This window comes from Sphaeramia orbicularis, chromosome 20 (assembly GCF_902148855.1).
Source record: "Sphaeramia orbicularis chromosome 20, fSphaOr1.1, whole genome shotgun sequence".
Taxonomy (NCBI): domain Eukaryota; kingdom Metazoa; phylum Chordata; class Actinopteri; order Kurtiformes; family Apogonidae; genus Sphaeramia; species Sphaeramia orbicularis.
Window position 1 is genome coordinate 7,380,779 of NC_043976.1, and position 18,162 is coordinate 7,398,940.

Consider the following 18,162-nt stretch of genomic DNA (forward strand, 5'->3'; position numbering starts at 1 on the left):
CCCTGCTCCCAATGAACAGATTTCATTGGCCTCTATTACTAGGTCAGACTGTGTGTGGTGGCGGCTGTGTGTTTGACTAGGCAATAAGCCCAGTGTCACTGTCACTTTCATCAGTAGAAACTATCTCTCGTCTTCTCCTCTTCTCTCTCTGCCTCAAGGGCAGCCTTGGAAAAACCATCCAACCCTAGGAGAGAGACAGGTTCGAAGAACTAGAAATACCAATAAAGAACTGATACAACAAATCTGCAACAAAATATTCTGAGTTTTCTGTCCCCCTGTGAACTGAAAGTTGCAATTGTCCATAAGTAACTGGGCAAACTCTTATAGTTTTGTGCTGTTTTAGGCAAAGACCTTCATTGGCTTTGCTGATAATACATATTTTGGTGACTTGCATTGCACCATTTGCCCACATAGCTTCTATGCGCCTGTGTAATACATCTTACCAGTGCACACAGAGCTATCATTTAACACAGTGACATCACCTCAATGTCCTGAAAGTTAATGTGATAAAATACCATTAAGTCCCTTTTTTTTTTTTTTTTTTTATGTTTTGTGTGTTGTTTTCAGGACACAATAAAAAAGAGAGGTGTGTGTTTTATGAGCATTAGTGTATACCACTTGGTGTTTATATTCATGCATACACAGTATACAGGGAGGCAAGGCTGGTCCTGATCTGGATTCTGAGCATAGCCTCCCATCCATGAGGGACTGGATTTGAATGAACCAAGCGGTACTGAAGTACCATGCAATTTTCTGGGGAAAAACACAGCCCGGGAGTAAACCCATTACACCTACAGACACAACATGGAATAACCTTATGCGCACTCTCTCTCTCACACACACACACACACACACACACACACACACTTATTTACACATAGCACCTATAGCCTTAACACTATATATCATCAATTTTGTTTTCAAGAAAAGTAAGAAATAAATGTAAAGCCACCCTCAGCCCATAGGGTTGTAAGATTTTATAACATTTGAATAAATGGCAAATAAAAACCAAATGCAAATCAGAGCTTGCCCTGAATCTAAAAAAGGCTAAACATACCAACAAAGGATCTTCTTCCTCACACAGAGAGCCTGAGTAACAAAGTTTAACAGTTTGCAAACAGTCTCACTGCAATTTGGAGCTCTCACTGTGAAAACCGTCTAGCGCAGCATTACCGTTTGGTTTAGGGTGTCACCAAAATGCCATCAGCAATAAGAATGCATCCAGGCAGACTGTGAGTCTAATAACCTCACTCATTGCTTCCCTGCTCCCCAAATATGACAAGCAACACAGAAGCTCAACCTTTTCATTGTGCAAAATGTGCCTCTTAAATAAACGAGCCACAGTAATATCTCAAGCTCTTTTCTTATTCCATCCCATCCCCTCTGATCATCAGTCCTTGTCCAGCTCCATTAGAGCTGTTTCATATCGGAAAATAACAATATCTCAGCCAGTCTGCGGCTTACCGGGCTGCCATACAGCTAATCAATCTAGGGCTCGTCTCTCCATAGGTGGACTGATCGTCTGGCTTTATTCTCCAGTCAATTACCTCAAGTGAGAGAGGCAGGAGGAAGAATGACAATGGATGCTGATGAATGCCACTCAGGGCTCAATTTAGCCAGCTGGGGCGCCGTCCCTAAGCTGGCAGTAAGACAATTGGGCTCTCTAATAGGTATTTATATGAGCTCCCCTCCAGCGACCAGCTATTTGTTATAGAGTGGGGTTACTGCTGGAATGGACTGTTTACCTATGATGTGCTTGTTTGCATAAGGACATGCATCAAAAGGCCACACTGCATATGAAGTATGTGTCTTATGCACATCTGTATTCTGAATCATCTAATATGAACTCATCTGGAGCCTTTAAGCAACATAATGAGTGAAGTAGCAATCAAATAACTAAGAATACCTGCAGCTCCAACCTTAAATGCAACATCACAGCTCTCAGTAACCACAGCAGTGGGTAGTTGTAGTTAAACAGCCTGTGATGGTATTTAACACGTCGTTATGCTTATGAGTGTACCAAGCTTCAAGAAGCAGCCAATAATGGTACTTGGACCAACAAATCTAAGGTTTTAGTAGAACGGCAGACCGCAGACATGGTCCGCTGTCCTAGAGGATGATGAGAAAAACACTACGAGCACAAAGTGAAAAGGAAAAAGACAGAAATAAAACGCAAGACGGGTAGAAAAGCATGGTCAAACAGACACAGATTGAATTCCATGTCTGTGGCCTAAAACAACAGATATTAAAGGTTGCAAGATGAAGCCTGGGTGAAGTAAAATCTTCAAATGAAGTACAATGTAGAAGTGATCATCCTGTAAAATACAATCCAAAATTTTTACTCACAGACTTTATAAATCAAATTTTCATTGAATTTCGAAAACAATTCATGAACTGTTTTTGAGTATTTTTAGGCCTAGCAAACTGAAGGTTGCCCTGGGTCTAGAAAGCTAAACAAAGAAGTATGAAATTGCTTCCTCACTACAGTTATGAGTCTGTAAAGTGATGTCTGTGCAGAATTTGACACTGCTTTTTTCACGTTTATCGAAGCAATTTAGGGCATTCACTTATCCTACGAACTTAGAACGTAATTACTATTTTGGAGGTAACTTAGCTCTCCTGTGAAACTTTGACTTTTACACAGAGTGAAAACCTAAAAACATCTTGTATCGAGCCGTAAGGATTTAGACAACATTTAGAGTTAGAGATCCAGTTTTGGGTTGACTACAATCAGTTTGAATGTAGCCACTACTTTTTATTTTCATATCAGTTCTTTCCTCCCGTTTTTTTTTCTCTTTATTTTCTCTTTCTCTTTTTTCCTCTTGTTAATATTCACTGCTTATTATTATTATTATTCTTTTACAATATGAGTGTAAGGATCTGTAATATTTTCAGGAGAAGAGTTGTCATGCAGCTGGAGGTAGTCTGTACAGGAGTAGGTCGATAGATATGTATAGGCTCAGTTGAACTGGTTTCTTTTTGCTGTCAAGTTTAGCAAAACAACTGTTGCTATTCCCATGAGAACTAGATTAGGTCTTATTTGTTTCTGCATTGCCATCACTGAGACCTTGTGGCGCAACGGTAGCGCGTCTGACTCCAGATCAGAAGGTTGCGTGTTCAAATCACGTCAGGGTCAATGCTTCTTTTCAGTCGATCATAGCCCAAAAGAAACAGGGGTTTGTCTGTGCAGCTGTATTTCTCCTATTAAACGTTTACTAGCAGACAGCACATCCTTGTTACTCATACTAAATCCATCAGTCCCATCAGTGTCCATCAGTCTTTGTCAAATAAAACACCATCATGCCTCAGTTAAACAATTTCCTATGAAAGAACAGATGTCTGCATCACCATTCTCTTTCTGTCTGTAGAACAAGGCTCTTTTGTATGTCTTAACACGATAATCATTTTCACAGTTGTACCTACCTGGCACTGAGGTGTTTACTGTCCTGTAATCCTAATAACAGATGGCCACAACTGTCCAAAGTCATTCCATCACACAAATTACTGCTTTAGGCAAATGTCTTACATAGGCAGCTTATTCAGTTACAACACCTAACCTCTAAAATCCTTTTAGTATGCACATGGCTTCCTCTGTACATTTCTAAGGAGGCTTTCAGAGCCAGGTTTCACAGCCCGGAGGTGGGCTCATATTCCCTTAGTTAATAGGGCCTGACGAGAGGTACGTGCCCTCAACTCTGTATGTTCTCCCTTTTTTTTCCATTTCAAGTGTGCAGCTACTAGTAGTTTTCATCTCTTTCTTTTCCCATGAAACACATGTTTCAGATGTAACTAACCTTTTGGGTGCAAAGTGCACACAACTTGGATACATGTCAACGTCAGTTTTATTTCCTTTTTCCCTTCCATTTCCTCTTCATCACTCCAGTGCCTCCCCAGACAAACCCTTGTCTGACTAGAGCCGGAGGGAGTCAGACCCTGTATGTTATCCGTTTGACCTCCTGACTCACTAAAATACTTCCTGTGACCAGCACATGAAAATTTGTTTAAAACCCATGTAAGGAAATACGGGACAATTAGCTTAACAGTCAGTTTTGTCTTCTTTCAGATCAGCATTGAACACAAGCCTCAATGTGTGTTAAGTGCGTGTATCTGGCAGTGTAAAACCATTACTGGAGTGTGGCTCATTGACACACATCTGGGCCTCATTCACCGCCGCCCTGCCAAACACCCGTGACGTTTCCCGAGCAAAGCGGCATCATGGGAAGTCTAAATTAAGCAGACGGGTCTGAAATGGACAGGGCACACTGTCAAACCCTTTTTTTTTAGAATAGAATAGCATTTATTGTTATTGTGTGTACAGTGAAATTAGGATTGCTACTCCAGTCAGTCAATATTAACAAAAGAAGACCAGTACTACAGAAATAAGAACAGGGTGAATATAGAATTACAAAAAGTAAAAATAAGATAAGAAAACAGAATATAAATATACAATTTTACAAAGTAATATAAGAAGAGAGTTAAGTAGAATAAAAAATAAAAAATGGACAATGAACAAATTTACAGTATTAACAGTATGTGACAAGATCCACCTGTAGGAGGGAAAGACAGATGTAACAAAGATATACAGCTGAGGTGAGCCTGCTGTGCAAATACAGCATAATATGACTAAATTGAAGACCCTGGTGCTAAAAGTACTGAAGTCACCAAAAAAATCTGTTAAAAATATTTATAGGGTGGACTTAGCTAAACAAATACAACATGTTTATATGCTCAACTTGAATTGTTCAAAAATATGACTTCAGTACTTTTAACGCCAGGGTCTTCAATTAAAAGAGAAACTGAGCAAATAAAAACGTTAGATTGCTGTAATGAAACTTACTCAAGTAATTAAACTTCTGCAATATTGGCCTTTGACTGACATCATAATGAAACACCTACACTGCTTACAGTTATTAAAACAAGTACTGGTGTTGGCCAGTATAATCACAGCAGGATATTATGAAACCATTTGCAGGAAAATGAAATGAAATACATATCTACACAGTTGGTCTAGTCATGCCGAAGGTGTTATTCCAACATGTTACACTCCTTAAATGAATTCAATAAATCACTGTAAACTAATGAGAGTTTAAAAAAAAAGAAAACATATATCATGACACGTTCCAAATACTTCTTAGTCTGTGAAATAACAGGAGAGACAGGAGGGAAAGCCGTTCCCAGAATTGAAAACTCCCTGGATCTGGAATATGGGCCGTTGATATTTTCTTAAGTAGGCCTCGGGGATAGGTTTTGAGACCATGCTTGATGTAGGATTTTATTTAGCTTGGAATAAAAGACGTCCCCTGGGCACCCCTCCTCCTATAGGCTGTTTAACCCTGCCCCACAGGCATGGACACTTTAACATGCATGCACACAAATGCTAAGTAGGTTATGATTCATTTTCTTTGTCATCGTCTACCCATAAAACAAAGTCAGCAAGAGCAAATAGGGGTTTTCCTCCTCTTTTTTCTTTTTTAGTGCACGTTAAGTGATTCATAGCAATTATACAATGTGTGTGTGTGTGTGTGTGTGTGTGTGTGTGTGTGTACAGCTGCATCTATTGATTATTTTCAACAGCGTTTAATCTTCTGATTACTTTCATGATTAATAAATATCATCATTAAAGGTAGAAATGTGTATTTTAGAATGCATGTACAACCCAAATTCATCATATTTGAAAACTACGCACTCTCCCTTTCACATTAAATGTAAACAAATGGATTCACCAATTATTCAAATTCTTAAAATCATCTATTACTATTATTAACGGCTGATCAAATAATTGTTGTAGCACTGGACGTGTGTATTTGACTGTTAACATGGACTCACATTGTGCTTTCACATAATGTCATTCATACTATAACCTGATATTTCACCTGTATTGTTGCATTCTAAATGGGTCTGTAAAGAACTAGAGCACAACGAAACGACAGCAGCCAAACAGTTAATGAATTCAATTAATCAACGTCAGGGCGATTAAGTAAGAGGTCTAAAAAGAAGCATTGTCACATAGTAGATAGGAGTGTGTGTGTGTGTGTTTGTGTGTGTGGGTGGGTGTGTGTGTGTGTGTGTGTGTGTGTGTGTGTGGGCGTGCATGTACGTCTGAAAGAGCCAGAATCAATGGCTGTATCAGTCAGTCAGGCCAGGCCTTGCACTCTAGGCCTCTTACTCCATTCATCACAAAGCCCAACATTGTGTGTGTGTGCATGCGTGTGTGTGAGAATATCTGGCATGTGTGTCTTTTGTAGGTGTGTGTCTGCGTCATTGTGTGTGTTAACACCGTGCATGTATTTTTCTTCACACTGCGTCTGTGCGCATTAGGCTGTGTGTTTGCATACCAGCAGCTCATTATAACTCTTTGTAACAACACACTGCACATCTCAAAGGCAGTAACATTGCCTCTTATCTCAACAGCAGGCTGAATGCTTTGAAACTGTCAAAGGCCTCATAGATGCTTTCTCAATTAAGAGTAACCTTTGAAGGATTCACTCTCCACAAAAGCCTCTTGTCTGCTTTTACACTATGTAAAACAATAGAATTTGAAGGCAGACTACTTGTAGCTGTCAGATGCTGAGTTCAAATTGTTTTTTCCCCCTGTAGGGGCCCAGTGGGGAATTGACCTTTTCACTGAGTCGTCTGAGTAAACAAAAAAGCAAACAAACAAAATGCCAAGCAAAAACTCATAGAATTACCATAGCTATCACCTGACAAGACAGTGCCAAAAGACCAGCCACAATAGAGCTCTTCAACAGCCCACTAAAGCTGACGGAGCCTCTTCACCAGCGGATGCTAAAAACTAAATGTGTTCAGGGAAATGGGACTGTTGACGCAAGGTGAATTGTTTTCTGTGAGGAGTTTCCTTTGCTGATGTGAGGTGAAATAACTTTTACGAAGACGTTAGGAGGGAGAGAGCCCTATATGAGCTGAGCTCAGATATTAATACCAGGAAAGGTGTGCCTGAATACATCAGCATAACTTGAAAGAATTAAAAAGGTTTTTGACACCGTGTTGGAGTGAGAAGAAAGATTCAGATTCAGAGCAAACAATGTTCCGTTTGAATCCCTGTATAGTTTGTTCATTAGTTGTTTTGTTACAAAATAAAATCAGAAAAACGAAAATTCTGGCTGTTTTTAATATATATATATATATATATATATATATATTTTTTTTTTTTTTTTTTTACAAAATTGGAAAAACATAAATTTACAATAAAACACCAGGCTGTTTTGTAGTTATACAGTGGAAAGAAACACTGAAAAAACATCTTTTAATGTTTTGTAACCACTTACTGTCCTTAGAGAGCCCCTTGTTGCAGTGATGCACAGGTCAGGGTTTTTTTTAACCCACAGGTCCCGCTTTTGTGCACTTATTTGACCCGCCCCACAAATAAAATTACATTTTTTGATCCACGCCAACCTGGCCCACAGATAACCCGCTGATTCCCACATCACTCGTACAAACCTATCATGCGGTGTGAATGAAAGGACTGAAATGCATGGTGCTGAAGGGAGAAACAGATTAATTAACAGAAAGAAAGAAAGAAAGAAAGAAACAAACAAACAAACAAACAAAGGGGAACAAACAGAAAAACCTGATGCAGTAGTTACAGTCTGGTGGGAAAGGATGGTAGAAGAAGTCTGGGTTATTAAAGGTGATGAGGTACAATGATCCAGCGCTGCACAGCCGCAGAAAAGAACCTTATATACGGTCCTAATGAAAAAGGAGCTCCAGCTATTCAGCAGGTGGATGTGATGGGAGTCTGATTGTTGAGGGACTGGGGGAGGGGTCAACGGCCACGCCAGAGCAGACTGTGACATAATCATCAAATAATATAAAATATAACAGGCTAGAGTTCAAATTATATTTTTGTCTCTAAGGGGGTCTCTATCTCCAAAAAAAAAGTTGTGTAAGTAGCCTAAATATAATTATACTGACAATGTGCACTCTCCTAGAGCAACAGCCACAGACACACAGGTGGCAAGGAATCACATATTTATAAAACAAAGCTTTATTACTAAATATTTTAACCTGCTATAGGGGATTTATACTCATGCTGTACATATTTGTGTGTCTCTCTTAATCACTGACCCACCCAACCCACCCTGCGGGTAACCGCTGATCCGTGCATCACTACCGTGTACCTGACGATATAAAGCACGGCTGATTTCGGCATGGCTTACTCCATTTGTAAACAACTCTGTAATCTGCAAAAGGTTCAAGTGCAGCCATCATAGGTAAAACCAGAGATACTTTAAATGACTTTGATAAAACTCATCACCACGCACTACCACTTCAGACTTTCGGTGTCGCAATAATAATAAAACCAAAATAATAACTTCATATTTTTGTTTTGAATGTAAAACAATCAGAGCAAAATTACACAACAATATGTTAACAAATTAGATACGTTTTTTCTATCCAAGTTTTGTTTTTTTCTGATTTTACTTTGAAACGGAATAACAAATGAACAACCCATACACAGATTTGTTTGCCTGAGACATTATACATTTGGTTGAAAAATGGAGGTGTTTTACTGTGACTATCTCAAAGAACTTTTTCAACTGAATTTTGTCAAACAATTTAGTAAAAATGTGTCTTTCACAATATCTGGAGTCAGGTAAGTCATCAGTGAATCTGTCATTGGTGACTGAGAGCATTCATTCAAGGTTTCCTGAGAGGATGTTTGTACTTTCATGTGCTGTCCACCTCTGACAGACGCTGCCGTTTGCACCAAGTCAGGAAGTTATAGACTGAGATGTTTCTATTGATGGGTCAGCTTGCAAGGGAGGGATGAATCAATTCTCTGTGAGTGAACAGACACGGCAGACAGGAAGTGTGCACTTGGGCTAGCCTGAGGGCCCCACTGATGCTTCACTATGTTTATCTCTATGATAGGCTTCGCCTTTCACCCCCCCCACTCCACACACACACTCGTGCTAGCCCAGGTCCTGGCCTGATCCCTGATTGCATCTGGCTTGTCATCGTCAGTGGCCGACTCGGCTCCTCTGGGCCCCTGCTGCTCCTGCTGGCCTCCTTCCATATACCGTGTCTACCACCCCCCCACCCCACCCCCCACTATTCACCCCTTTTCAGGACAAATTTAATTTGGAGGTGCTGAGGACTGATAAAACTAGGAGACAGCAAAAGGGGTAGAGGGGGAGGGAGGTAATATGATACCTCCTCCTACCCCCTTTCTGCTCCTACACACACACACCTCCTCTCCTTTTCCTCCACTCTGGCACACCCTACTGCCTTCATCTGTAGACAAAGACATGCCTTTCACCTCGTCGTATGAGCTGAACAGAAGAGAGGACGACAATCAACAGCCTCCGTCTGATCTCAGACACATCACATGCATCTGGCTTCTATGACTCTTTAAATATTGTGTTACAAATATAATAAAGACTACATTTACACTTTGATCTTATAATACACCACTGAAGTATGTTTTTCAGTCAGAATATAAGTTTAGAATATTTATTAGAACACGATTTTTTTTCATCACATGGTCTAGATCATCTTGTTTTTTTAAAAAAGTTGTTGAAATGTGAACATAGGGTGTGTAATGTCTGACAGTTAGTGTGTACAAGTGAAACCAATAACAAAATGCTAGTGTGAGTTATAGGAGTTTTCTTCACCAGATGAAAAAAAGATGATTATGATGCATATCTGGCAGAAGTTATGTACACAGGAGACATTATGTATTGCCTTTAGTAACAGGTATTTCATTTCAAGCTAATGAAATAGTAGCATTGTTATTCTAGCTTTGTTTTGATCTTTTATAATAATTAAAGTAGAAATATTATTGATTAAAATACATTTCCATGGACCTCTGCCCCTTAAAAGTGAGACTACATTGTTGTCAGTTATATTATTTCAATTTAAATTGAACAAATTGACGCAATAAACATTAAAAGGATGCCATTTTAGTTTCAAAGAAATAATAATGGACATTTTATACCCAAAAATAATTAACCAACAAATTAATGACAGACAAATCAGTAAGACAGAATAGAAACTAGTGGCTGATGGTAGTTTAATTCTCAAACCTTGTCTCTGAACAGCATTGTGGACCACATAAATGGTTGCTTGTTCAGAGATAAAACTTAACTCAAGTGGTAACTGAGCGTTTCAAACAGTGGCCCCGTGGTCCAGAAGGGGGCTCCTATGGTGCGTGACTGCCCCACAGATGTTGGCTACAATCTATGTGAATGTCCTTTATTGAATTAGCCTGAGAGTAGAATGAGCAGTCTGAGGCGGGAGGTTTTACAGGTCAATGCTCCCCTCCAGCCCTGCAGCCATGAGGCCTCTCCACCACCTGCAGCTGGGAGACAAGAGCTGAACTTCAACCTGAGACACACTGACTTTATGTGTGACACCAGGAGAGAGAAAAAAGCCTGGCCAAATAGTCGACAGATGGATTTTATGGAAGAAAGGACACTAGAATCTACACAAATCCAACATCCACAAACACATATGGACACACTCAAAGACAGAAGGTCAGGTAGGTTACTACGTATACGTGTGTGTGTGTGTGCGTGCGTGCGTGCGTGCATGTGTGTGTGTGTGTGTGTGTGTGTGAGGGTGTGTGTGTGTGTGTGTGTGTGTGTGTGTGTGTGTGAGGGTGTGTGTGTGTGTGTGTGTGCGTGTGCTTGATATTCCTAGTCAGAATCCAAATTTGTAAAAATTTTTACACAAATAAATGAAATAAAATGCCAATATATGCACGTAAATATCAGGAGTTCATCAAACTAGGCAGATGTAAACATCATAAAATCAATAAAGTCTTATCTTATCTCAGTTGCAGAGTTGTAGTTATGTATTTTGACTGACTGTGACTGAAATAATAATAATAATAATTATTATTATTATTATTATTACTATTTCCAAGCTCCTGCTCTTCAAAGTGTGCTTATCACTACCTTGACATAAAATGACTAAACTGTGATAGAACTGTGTCATAAGGTCAATTTTATGTGTTTTTGCCATTTAGATGTAGTATTTCAAAACATCCCTCCTAAGCCTCTGCCTTCTGAACAGCTGGTTGACATTTGATGCTTCTCGCCCATATAGCGTTATTCCTATTTCCCCATCTATGTTTCTTGAAGGAACTTTGTAGTATCTTTCCCAAGTGTTTTTTTTTCTTATTTGAAGCATTTCCCCTCAATTTTCTGTGCACAAATAAAATGTGCATAAAAATAACTGTATGAAAACATATTTAGGGATTGTTCTGCCTTATGGGAGCTACCTTTTTGCCAGCATCTCACTCAAAAATATGGTTCCTGTGACACACTTGTAAGCACAGATGACCACCTTAGTCCCTAGCCTCTCTATGAAAGCGGAGTGAAAAGTGCCTTCTTCCTCTAACATCAGCCGGATCATGTTACCATGCCAGCCCCCTTTGCCAAGCTGCTGAATGGGCACCAACTCCCCCTCACCCCTATACTCCCTCTGCCCCGCTCATTTATTATTGAAGCTGACATAATTGCAGGGGGCATCATCCACCAATATCCCAACTCCCAATATAAAGGGCCTTAAATAATTCAGCAAAGTGATGCCCACTGCACACCAGGAAGTGAGGGATTTCTCACATGATGAGATCATGGTCCCTCAGATGCAGGAGGGCGTGGGGGTGTGGTTGTGTGTTTATATGTGTGTGTATGCATATGAATGCTCATAACCACGTGTCTAGTGTCAGATCAGAACTATGACAATGCAGGTCATTATGCAATGTGAAGGCTTTGTCACCTTTGGCACCTTTGGTGCCCTCACCTTCAGTTTCAACACCACCACTGTCTACAACCACCTTCATTAATCAAGTGGGTGTGTGCATGTGTAAAAGGGGGGAGGGGTGATGCTCATTTGTATTCAAATAAACTTCAGGCCTCAGCATATATTATGATTACAGGTTAGGCAAATTGTTAAGCATGATTGATTGTGTCTCATTGTTGGGATAATGCGTGATCTGTGACCAATTGATTTTGTGGCAGTGACTGCCTTATTTGAATATTAACCAACTTGTGTCACGATGAAATGTCAACAAAACGTTTCCAAATCTAATACACACATGTTACGCATCATGACTGGTAATTTCATTAGCATTTGCAATATGAGTACAGCTGTAAGTGAGCCAACATGTTACACAAATGATTTTATACAAGCTACGACAAACTTTTGTTGGAGGGAGCATAGTGATACACAGAGTGTGTTTTCTTTATTGCTTGTTATTGGTAATACTGAACTTATCTCTAAAGTGTTCAGTGAAGGCTTATTTATTTGTTTCTGATAAAACATTAAGAATAATAGTTTTTGCAATATATATATATATATATATATATATATATATATATATATATACATACACACAGGGTGGGGAAGCAAAATTTACAATGAACATTTAGTTGTTTTTTCTCTGCAGGCACTACGTCAATTGTTTTGAAACCAAACATATATTGATGTCATAATCATACCTAACACTATTATCCATACCTTTTCAGAAACTTTTGCCCATATGAGTAATCAGGAAAGCAAACGTCAAAGAGTGTGTGATTTGCTGAATGCACTCGTCACACCAAAGGAGATTTCAAAAATAGTTGGAGTGTCCATAAAGACTGTTTATAATGGAAAGAAGAGAATGACTATGAGCAAAACTATTTGCTCATAGTCATTATGAGAAAGTCTGGAAGATACTATTAAAGAAGAATGGGAGAAGTTGTCACCCGAATATTTGAGGAACACTTGTGCAAGTTTCAGGAAGCGTGTGAAGGCAGTTATTGAGAAAGAAGGAGGACACAGAATAAAAACATTTTCTATTATGGAAATTTTCTTGTGGCAAATAAATTCTCATGACTTTCAATAAACTAATTGGTCATACACTGTCTTTCAATCCCTGCCTCAAAATATTGTAAATTTTGCTTCCCCACCCTGTATATATAAAGATTATTGCATTGCTTTCTAGTTTGGAATTGGATATAGGGTCTTGGTATAATATAGAAGAAGACATATATTTACTCATTTATCATTTTCAAAAGTATTGTCTTTATTTCTACAAACAGCATTTAAATGAGTAGTTGTGTTACATATTCAATGCAACAAAAAATGATACTTTAAATTTCCACATTTACTTGCCGTTGTGGAGATGCCAAATTTCTTAGTTATTGGTTACTCTGAGCTCTTTGTATGCAACATTTGTGAGAGCAATGATAAACATAGACAGCACAACAATCCAGTTTTGTCCAGAGCAGTCAGAATAGGACATTTGATGGCTCAAGTCTACACAGTCTCAGCACTGAAAGAGATATCAGAGCTCATTTTTCACCTGTCAGAGGAAACCATTGGGTGCCATTCATTCTGTAGTGTATGAACAGAACATCAGCTGTGCCAGACAGTCCATCACAACAACTGTAATGCCTGCATTTGGTCCATTTTGTTGTTATCTAAGTGGGCCGAGTGAGTGTTTCCACATCATTGTGAACATTACTTCAGAGTCTGTTTACCATCAATCATTTAAAGCAGACCAGCACAGAGACATTGTTATCTCATAAACTTACCTATTACATTTACTCATTTGTTCTTCATACTTTTATTTATTCTTTTTTGAAGGTAAACTTTCTGGGAGTTTGTGTTTCACTCCATCAGCAGTCTTGACATTGTCAAAATATCCGTGTAGATGCAGAATGGCAAATCTTGTGATGCATCACCCATTACAAACACAAGCACTGCACTTATAAGCACAAGCGCTGTGCTGATATTGACATAAACATTATAAGAATATCACTTAAACATACGACTGATGTGTAAAGTTGTCTGACCAAACAACCAAACTTCACCCGGCTCCAACAGGACCCATCATGGGAAATCATCCTCCCTTAGCTAATAAACAGTAATGACCTGCTTCCCGACACGCCTCGGAGTCTCCCTTCGTGTCGGCGTAGTGATGAGGACAAAACAGCGGAGCCAGCAGAAAGAAGCTGCGCCTGGGGTGGCCCGGTAATTACTGTTAATTGGTTTAACATGGGGATGGATGGAAAGAAGGATGAGAGAGAGGGAGCAGTGGAAGGAAGGATGGCGTTCTCCCTTCAAGCCCCCTCTATAGCTCATTTGATGTGGTAGGGCGTGTTATCGCCGCTCTCTATCAGCAGCATGAGCTAATGCAGAAGTGTGGGGAGGGGAGGTATGTTAGATATGCAGGGCGGCGAGTGCATAAGCAGTCTGGTAAACAAGCATCGGCTCATACAAGCACGTACATACACATAATACAAAAACACATGAATTATACAGGCAAACAGCAGACTCCAAAAATGGTGCACAGGTGGGACATAAAGAATGTGGACCTATCTGCAAAAGGAAAATCAAAGGTCTGGACACTGAATACCATACATATAGTCATACGTACATGTACGCACTGTTTAAAAAAAAAAAAAAAAAAAGCACAAACTCTGATTACATAGAGCCAGAGGAGAGCTGCTCAGCCAGATAAGATATGCATTCTGAGGGCCATTTACGGCCATTTGATGCATAATGAGCCTCCTATCAGTGGCTGTGTGGGCAGAGAGATGAGGTGTGGAGTATTCCCCATTCAGCTCCACGCTAATACCCTGACCATAACCTCATCAACAACCCCTGGACATCTATACAGCACTGCACTGTAATCTGCTTAAGAGACACACAGAGAGACAAAGAACAACAGATTTTAGGGGGAAGATGAAAGAGACACTTCGTAGCAAAGGCTTAAGTGTAGGTGTGTGGATAAAAACAAAGGAGTGAATGAATAAAGACGGCAGGGCTGTGACCCACAATTCACCTGCAAGCATCTCTTTTTACTTGACGTACATCATTTCACCATAAATAATCAAGATGAAATTTCCTATCGACTTTGTTTTGAAAGATGTAGACAATATAGTTAATTGCAGTTTGTTTTTTGCTTTCTAAAGGGCAGCTGTGCATACTGCAAGCGCTGTCTCAAACTTTTTCACAATGTGTCTTTTCTTGCTGTGTGCAGGAGATATCATCTGTGCCGGTCCACAATGGGTGTGACTCTTTCACAAAGTAGAGCAGGAAAAATGCAGTAACAGAGACTATAGAAAAGAAGCAAAAAGAAGCAGAGGTAAGGCTGGGCAACATGGGAAAAAAATCATATCACCATAATTTTTTTTAATATCAGACGATATCGATATGTATCACAGTATAAATCAAATCACTATTTTTGTCAAGTTTAAATTTTCCGTTACTCATAAGCTAGTTGTGAAGACATCAGAAGGTTATTTTTGATTTAAATATGATTTATTCTCTGTCAGTGGTTGAACATTACAGATGTGCTGAAGAACATTATACAACTGTTTCAGAGAAATAAAACAGGTACTGTACATATATTTAAAACTAAACTAAAAGTCTGACTAGCAGGCAAAAGCTTTCAAGTTTTAAAAGAGAACACAAACAAAACAGACCATCTTCACAAAACAATACCGGGGGTTTATACGTAGGGATGCATTCCTTAACTGCCATAACCGTAAGTGAAACTTAAGGAAAGGTGAGTGTTTGCATTCTTCACATACGCTACATATATTTGTTCGTTACACCTCCGTATTGTATTGAAAGCCCCAAACGGAAACAATTTCTCACACTACTTTTCAGTAACCCGGTCACCCGAGTTCTTAGTCACATTTTCTCCTGAGGGAACAGTCATTATCTCCCACTGCAGCCCAAACATTAGCGTATGTGCTGCGGCTGCTCTTATGCCTGTGCTGTGTACGTCAACCTAACTTGACGTGGCTCTAGCATGATTGGTTGGGTGCAGTGCTACCTATTTATGATTGGCTGTTCTTATGTCTGTCAAAACATGGACAAATGAATTATATCAAAATTGTATCGAGAAGGTCTCATATTTCTATCGAGGAAAAGTTATTTCACGATATATCATTATCGTTTTATCACCCAGAGGCGATGGCATTGTAACTTTCTATGTCCACAGTCTGTTCAGAGTCACTGACGATGTCTCTGTAGCTTCAATGTGACCAGACCTGTAGTGATTTTCACCTCTTTTAATACTGTTTAGCTCAGTCTAGAAGATGAAGTGAAATAGGCAGCGGTAACGACTATTGTGGAGGTAAAATGTGTATCACGTGAGATGGAAGATGCAGTCCACTGAGCCCTTTCACAACTAGATGTTCCTTTACTGCCTTTACAACAAACTGTGACTTTTTTGATTCATAAAATGATCTTTTAAGTTGACAAACATATGTGTAAATGGTGGCACAATTCAACTGGGATCAAAAAATTATCTGTCTCTCAGCAGTGACCACTGTTCCTATTTTTCTGAGATTAGTTCCCACTTCAGCTGTCTATAATTCACTAGTACACATCATAGAGGTTCCAAATGAATCTTAATATAGACATCTACAGAGAAGCTACTGCTTGTTGAATGGGTGTCAAATGGGGCCATGATGTTTCTGAAGCCAGCATCTAGTGGTCATCAGTAGAATAACAAACAGTGGCTTTGATTTCAATCTGCTGTTGACCACTTGGTTAACATGAACATGATCTGTCTCCTGAGGGTCAGCAGGTTACAAGGTCATCACCAACTGTCTACACTGGACCGCTTCACTTACTGGCCTGGCAAGCTTTTGTCACTATGGTAATATGCCATATTTCAGCCTAACATATGTACTACTTGGTTGAATTATGGCACTTTGCAATCTCAAAGTGGCACTGAACTTGACCCCTGTGTATAAACATAAGATACAACAGCTGGTGGTCATAATCCATCCAATTCATATAATAAGAACTTTTTCAAAAGGTCAGTCAAAATGTGAATTACATGATTCACTCAAGAAAAAGTTCGATATTCCAACAGTTTGCAAATTCTCCTTCATGTCATCCAAGGGTACTCACACTGTATTTCATGTATTCCTTTCAAGAAGACAATAAAAATTGCACTTGACACGAGTCACATCCGCCTACACCCTTCAGTCCGTTTTCAGAGTAAAACAGATTGTAAGCATCGCCACCACTGACACCATAAAGACAGGTCTCCTCTACTTAGGTTTTACAACTACTCCAATACACGCAATCAGCCATAAAATTCATCCTCACACAAAAGAGCCCTCCAATAAGCCCTTCTTGTGGAGGGCAATAAAACTGAGCCGCCCCGGGCAGAAAACAACTGCTACTTCTCAAGTCGATTTAAGTCCCAGTCACTTTCGGTGGTTGATGAAAAAGCAGCAATGTTTCTTTTTTTGGACAGCGTAGTCATCCAGAGAATTGAGGGCCATCGGGACGCAGAGTGGTGAAATCAGCTTCTGTAAAACATGATGGCAGGGAGATCAGTAAATAGCCCTGCCTGTCAAGCAGACTTGCGGAGGATGGCCATAAAACCTGCGAGTGCAAAGTGTTGGCCGGGTGCTGTCACAAGGAGTTTGAATGTTGTCTGTGTAAAGTTGAATCGTGAGGCTGCCTTTTAGCGCATCACTGTTATTAAGTTTAACTGTTGTATCAGATGTTCTCTAAAACTCTAAAAGTGTCATGTCTTTATGCAAGTCATCTGACTGACACTATGATACCGCACAACTTAGCATCAATCAGGGTTAGGGTGACTCCACATAGCCCTGCTTGACACTGTGGAGGTGGTGTACAGACTAAATCCTACTCCGAACATACTTTAAGTTGTCTTGATGTTGCTCATGTATACCTTTTTAAGGTTCATTATTCTAGAGCTTGTAGCTTTGGCTAAGATGACTTTTAACAGGGTTCTCTTCCTCTGCTTCCTCTCTCTCTCAGTCTATTGACAATCTTCCCTCCTCATTGCTAAACCTCAGCAGCACAATGCAGGGTTTAGCAGGGATGATAGACAGTGGTGCTCGCTGCCTGAGTTCATCAACAGGGGCATAAGCCTGAAAGTTACCCAACATTGGACCATTAGGCTTTCATTGTGTAAGCTCTCAGAGTTGTGTAGTACTGCCAATGAGCGATGCTTCAAAGATGTGTACGGTGGGAGTCGAGAGGCAGAAGGCTTAAGGCTTTAAAGTACTGTAGTTGTGAGGAAGAGTTGGACTTTTCTAAAGTATGCTGAGTGGAGATTTCCTCTCATCAGGAGGGAGAGACAGCCTTACAGTAGAAGGGATAAGTTGAAGGACTAATGTGTAAAGCATCAGCATGACTGATGAAAGT

The 18,162-nt window shown here is 39.7% G+C and overlaps 1 protein-coding gene and 1 non-coding gene across 3 annotated transcripts in view; one reads left to right on the forward strand and one right to left on the reverse strand.

Moving 5' to 3' along the window:
- pard3aa (par-3 family cell polarity regulator alpha, a) overlaps positions 1 to 18,162 on the reverse strand; it is a 426,578-nt gene that overhangs the window by 324,821 nt on the left and 83,595 nt on the right. The window lies entirely within an intron of this gene.
- trnaw-cca (transfer RNA tryptophan (anticodon CCA)) lies at positions 3,065 to 3,136 on the forward strand. Its single transcript has one exon. It is a non-coding gene; the product is annotated as a tRNA-Trp (tRNA).